Source organism: Penaeus monodon, chromosome 13 (genome assembly GCF_015228065.2).
Source record: "Penaeus monodon isolate SGIC_2016 chromosome 13, NSTDA_Pmon_1, whole genome shotgun sequence".
NCBI lineage: Eukaryota > Metazoa > Arthropoda > Malacostraca > Decapoda > Penaeidae > Penaeus > Penaeus monodon.
The window spans coordinates 49,968,283-49,974,955 of record NC_051398.1 but is presented as its reverse complement, the minus strand read 5'-3'; positions in this window follow the sequence as shown (position 1 = coordinate 49,974,955).

Sequence of the window (6,673 nt, the reverse complement as noted above, 5' to 3'; positions counted from 1 at the left end):
TTTTTTTATTTTTATTATATATATTATATATCTAATATATTTAAAAAATATAAATTATATTTTATTTTTCTTCCTCAAAAAAAAAATATATTTTATTTTTGTTTGTCTGTTGCTGAGATATGTATGTTTTTTAATAAGATAAATAATATATATTAATAATAGATAGGAAAATAATAATAATTATATATTAATTATACATAAAAAATTATATAATTATAATTTTATTATTTATATGTATATAACTATAAATATTATAAATAAATAATATTTTAATTGATATATATATTTAATTATAATAACACTATACAAAAATAAAAAATATAATATATAGTTAATATATTTTTTTAAATTTAATATTTAATAAATTATATATATAATATATATCAATATATATAAAATAAAAATATTAGATATATATATATAGACAAACAAACATCTATACATCACGCGAACGACAGACCACACATCACAATAGGGAAAATATCTATATGTATTTTGTAATGTATGTAAGTTATGAAATAATAAAATTTTAATATATAAATTAGTAAATAATATAATATATATATAAAAAACATGCAACACACCACACACACACACCACACCACAAAAACAATACACATAACATACACAAAACCATACAATCACATCCATACCATACCTACCATACACATACAAATACACACACAACTACTACATACATTAATAATACTACATATATATATATTATAAATTAATATATAAAATTTTATATAATATATATATATATATTAATATATATTAATATATATATATATAAAATATATATATATATATATATAGATATTATATTTTAATATATGTAATATATAATAATATATAAAAACATTAATAATAAAAATTTATATATATATAACATATATATAAATCTATATTATTTTAATTATATATATATAATTACACAACACATACTCATCCCCACAAACATACCAACAGACACACGAAACACATCTGGACGACCGCGGGGTCCTTTTTCGGGCCCCTTCGACTGTTGAATCAATGGGCTGGCAAAACTCCCACACAGAGTTCCTGTTAATAAAATTTCACTCTGGATCCCGCGTTTGAGTCCTCGCTATCGCGTCCACAATCAGCCGCGACGACGCTCACCTTCTCGCTATCATCAACTGTCAACGGCATTTTCCTGAATCGCAAATGCGCTGGAATTCAAACCCCGTGCGACGTTGGAATCTGGCAATTTGTTTGTTTCTCAGCACCCCTGCTTGCGGGCGCCGACTTGACTCATTCTGTAGGGATCGAGTTACGAGACGCAGGAGGAGCCCATGCGGCCCCGCCCAGAGCGTCGCCGGCCGGAGCTCCTAGAAGCATTCCGCGGCGAACCAGCATGATCAGAAAAGATCTTGTCGCAGCCCGGCCCATACGGCGGGGGGGGGGGGGGGCAGCTGACCTTACGAGCCCACGACCCCTGCAGCGGCAAAAAGGTCACGTCCCTTGACAAATTTCAGCAACTTAGTCCCTCAAATACCTCACCCCTCAGGGCCTCCCCCGGCTTGTCACATTCACGCCCCAAGGCCTCCTGCGATGGGCGGGGAACAAACAAACGCGCCAGCAAGCCTTGGGTGGCCAAGGACCTCTCCCTCTTCCCCCTACCCCTTATTCTTCTCTCTCTTTCCTTTCCCTACCTCCTTCCCCTTTCCCTATTTACAGGCTCATAACATTTTACAAAAAAGGCCGACCCCTTCCTTACGCAGACCCGGCCCCTTACGAACGTCGGCCCCCTTCCCATACGGCAGCCTCACGACCCCCTCCGCCGGACCCACGCTCCAGCGCCGCCCGCGACAGCTCTCGAGTAGCTGTACACGCCCGAGGGAATGGCAACGTCAGGGGACGTCAAGCCATTTACCAATCTCCGCCGCCCGATCCTCTCTGGCCTCTGGAATACTAACGCCCCCGCTCATTATGGCCCACGCTCTGATTGCATTCCCTACATAGCGCTGCCTGATTCCGTACAAAGAGCCCCCGGCCGCGCGCAAGAGCTACACAAGTAGAGCGGCTGGATTTCTGCTCCCGATAACACTCTCTCCCAGAGGTTCTCTTCTCCTTTAACGTATCAATCTCTTTGCAGATCGGGCGTGGGACGTCATGGAGGGAAGGAGGGGGGGGGGGGGGACCTGAGCTACCTCGCTGGTAGGCCCGAAGGAGGCTTCTGCGCGAGCAATTGGCGTTCCACACCTATCGCTTGCTCTCGTTGCCTTGTTTTCATGCTCGCGGACTGCTACGTCATCTCGCTGTGGATAGGCAGCTCCGCACTACATTGTTATTGTCCCGCAGGTTATATAAAGGACAGGGGGGCAAGGAGGCGGGGAGGGGCGGAGAGGAGAACCGGGGGAAGAAAGGGAGACGAACATGAAAGCCAAGGAGACTGAGAGGGAGTGAAAATGAAAGAGAGAGAGAGAGAGAGAGAGAGAGGAGAGAGAGAGGAGGGGAGAGAGAGAGAGAGGAGAGAGAGAGAGAAGAGGGAGAGAGAGAGAGAGAAGAGAGAGAGAGAGAGAGAGAGGTGAACAAAGAAAAAAAGTTAAAGGAAGCCTCACAGATAATTTCTCCTGCCAACCTGCCTTACCTTATACAAACAAGCCTGTCGTCCCTCACGCCATTTCAGCGAATGTTTTCTCTGCCCGAACGTTCAGCTCGACACGCGAACGACCCGCCCCGCGGAATCAACGCTCCAGAGGGCCCTACCTTTTCTTCGATTAGCTCTTACTCCTCCTCCTTCAACTTTTACTATATCTTACTCCAAAATTTCATCTCCCCATTTATAATTTACTTGACTTACGAAACCTGGGTTTGGGTCCTTACAGTCCAGCCAGGCTCCCCCCCCCATCCCCTGCCTTCGCTCCCGCCCCTCGCGTATCCGCCCCCCCTCCCCTGACCCCTCTCGCTGCATGTCCCCACTGATCGCCCATGCCGCTGCCCGGCGCATAGGGGTTTGGCATACTGATGGATGCTTGCCCATGCTTTATGCGCCCCGTCCTGTTGCATATTGTGTGTCAGCCTTGGGAAGAGTGTACTGGGACAACACGGGTACTGTGCAGGCGAGGACAGTACAAGGATGCGGAATACAAGGAAGTAGCGTTAAATATAATACTAATTAATTAAAATATGATGAACAAGTAATAATAACGATGTATACGAACGATGGTTATCGGCATCTTTCTCATCAACGTTTTTCTCATTATTATCATCATTTTCTATCATCATCGTCACATCATTACTACTGTTACTATGATGGCGGCAGTCCTTTAACGGCGCCACGACAGCGCTCGCCCGTGGCCGGCCTCGGAGTGCGGATGTAAGGCGCTCGGTGGGGGACATCGCCAGCTGTATTGGTAAGGTGCGGTTGTCACAGGTGGGGGCGGCGACGCGACCTGGCACGGACCAGCTGCGCCGGCCCCTCCACGCTGCCTCCCGCCTGTGCCATGATTTTCAAACCTTTTGACAGCTGCCATACCCGCTGTTTGTCTCCCGAGCGGGATCAGGGATAAAAGAGCCCACGGTTCCTCGCTGGAACGCATCTACGACGACCACAGAGGGCCGCCGTCAGCGCCTTCGAATGATGAAAGTCAGACTAATAGTAAAAGTCAGAAATTGTCATCATCATAATCCGTGCAGCTGCAGAACGGCGCTTTCTCGTTACTCCGCGTGATTCCAATGGCGCGAGCGAGTGCATGCGGCCGTGCATGTGTGCTTGCGTCGCCCTCAAGTCTCGCGCTTTCACGCAGCGGATGATGCAAAAACATGTGTTTTGTCGCCATTAAATTTCACTCGCTCACTCACGCCGGCCCACCCACGACGCCACGCATGGCATCTTCCCGAACGCCACTCCCCTTCTCCTGCTCGGCCGTCTCTCCCTTGCCGCTCCCGGACGGGACATTTCCTTCCCTGCCCTAACCCTTTCCCTGTGTGCCCCGGCCTCTCCCCTGCCCCTCCTCTCTCCCTCATGCCGCTCCTCCTCCCCAACCCCACCTCTTTATCTGCATGCCCCTGCCTCTCCCTTGGGCCTCGCCCTCCAGGCCCTGGCCCCCCTCTGGACAAACCCCGCCCCGTGCATTTGCATGGCTTGTTTCTCCCCCCCCTCTCCGCTCGGCACACTGCCTTACCGTCGCCATGCAGGGCCCCGTCTGGCCACACGCACCCCGGCCCTTCCGCGGGGGTGAAAAGTGCCTGACGCGGGGCAAGTACGCCCCTCCCTCGCTCCTTGCCTCCTCGTGCACCTCCGACGACGCCCCTTGCCCCTCGCCGACCCGCAGGGAACCCTCGCACATTCCCGTCATGAGCCCCGCCCTTGCCATGCAAGAAGGGGGAAAGGGGGGGACGCGCCCCCGCGCGGTCGGGACCCGAAGCTCCGCCCATGCCATGCAGGGCGGTGGAAGGGGAGGAGCAGGGGAGGAGCAGGGGAGGTGTAGGAGGGGAGGGGAGGGGAGGGGGGAGGGGAGAGGAGAGAGAGGAGAGGGGAGGGGAAAGAGGAGAGGAGAGGGAGAGGGGAGAAGAGGGGGGGAGCCCCGCCGCAGCCCGCCATGCACGGACTCGCCAGTATTGATCCGGCTTCTTCACTGCCAGAGACCAGACCCACTCCGCCGGCATTAATCCCTCCTCGGGTGGCATGTCTACCTGTCTACCTGTCTACCTGTCTACCCGTCCGCCCAGCGCCTCCCCCCTCCCCGTCTACCCGTCCAGCAACCGCTCAACCTCCGCAAACATGCATGATCTTGTTGCATGACGGTCTACCTGGACGCCGATCTCTCTTCCCGTGAGTCTATTTCGGTTCACACAACACAAAGAGGAACGCCCGCACCCACATACTTTATATTATGTATGTATGTATACAAGGGAATTTTTTTTTTTTTTTTTTTTTTTTTTTTTAGTATTTTTTGTGTGGGTGTGTGTGTGTGTGTTTGTGTTTGTGGTGTGTGGTTTGTGTTGTGGTTTTTTTTTTTTTTAGTTTGGGGGGGGGGGGTTTTTTTTTTTTTTAAACCATACACACACACACAAACAGACACACATTTATGCATATGTCTATGTAATCGTTATTTTACATATACAGATACATTATTATTATGTGTTCCTGCATACATACGCATAAATACACACATAAAATGAAACACTACTACAACAGAAACGGCATAAACCGTAAGGTTTCTAACCTCCGTTTCAGTTTTGACTAAGTCTCATGTGAAAGTCGTGACGAGTTGTCACACTGTCATTCCGAGCCAACTGTGGCAGTAAGTCATTCATCGTGCCTGTGTATACTTTACGGTGTTTGGGTTTTTGTTCACACGCATGAAAAACTCGGGTTTCCCCGTAACATGTGTCCAACCATCTTCTGGATTTCAAAATCCTTTCCATCGTTCTTTCCCCCCACATGGAAAGCCTACTTTGTTTCCTCTCTGGGCCTGGGTTTTATTTTCCCTTCCCCTCAAAACCCCAAAAAATTTTTAAAAACTTCTATTCCTGAATCATGTCCGCTTTCACTGTTTCCATCAGTTATCCATGATCCCAAATACCAAAACTTTACGACTATAAAATGTATGTAATTACAACGAGCGACAAAGTCCTGTCGAGCGGCACCAAAGATTCCAATCCCCCCATCAAATGCAGCCGTGCGTGACCACATGACGCCCGGCGGCATGAGAGGCGCATTCCAAGGGCCCAACCTTGGCCCCGAACGCCCCGGCCGCGGGACTTCCGGGTCAGGTCGCCAACGAAGACGCATCGGGGGCAGGCAGGAGGCCAGCAGGGCCCGCTCGGGCGAACATACAAGGAACCAGAACGGCTGCCAACACAACAGAGGCGATCAGCTGATTTCGCTTCGGCTTTCCGCGGGCGACGGAACGAAGGCGGGAGAGGGGGGCAGCCACAGGGCGCTCCCACGACAAGCCCATCTACTGGGGGTCCTCGTACAAGGATAACCACAAAATCTACGGAAATCTGCAGGGATTTGCACGCCACATTTCGACAGAAAACACGAAAAGTCTGGTACCAACGTATATTGAAACATTTTCACACACACACACACAACACAATGAATACAGACAGACAGAGAGTTTTCAGCAAGCTTGCGCTGAGAGCAGATAGCAATTGCCTTCACCAGCGTCTCCCCCAAAATCCTCCCGGTCAAACCCGGAATCCCGCCGTTCACCTCCCATTTCCCCGTCTCCCCCTTTAAATCCGTTTCCTTGCCTCTCCCCTTAGGACGCCAGCACCCTTTTCGGGGTTGCCTTTCCCCTTTTGGACGCAATTCCCCCTTTCCCAGCCTTTTTTAACTTGCCCCGGGCTTAATCAGCTTATACTGCAGCCGCTTTTTAATTTTACTATCAACTGAAATCAATTTTTTGCCCGCTAGTTTAACTTTTATTTTATTATTATTTTATTATTATTATTATTTTTATAGTTTTTATTATTTTTACACAGTGTTATCAACTCATCTTGGGATGCCTATTTACCTGTCCTTTTAATTTTCCCACCCATGTCCCAGACCCTCGCAGGTGCCATCCTCCGGCCCGTCAGAAGTTCAAGGTCTTTCACCTGGTCTCAATCTGTAGCGCATTTCGACCCCCGGTTATCGGTCACCTCCCTAACCCTTCCTCCCCTCCCCCTCTCCTTCCTCCCTCCCCTTTTCCCC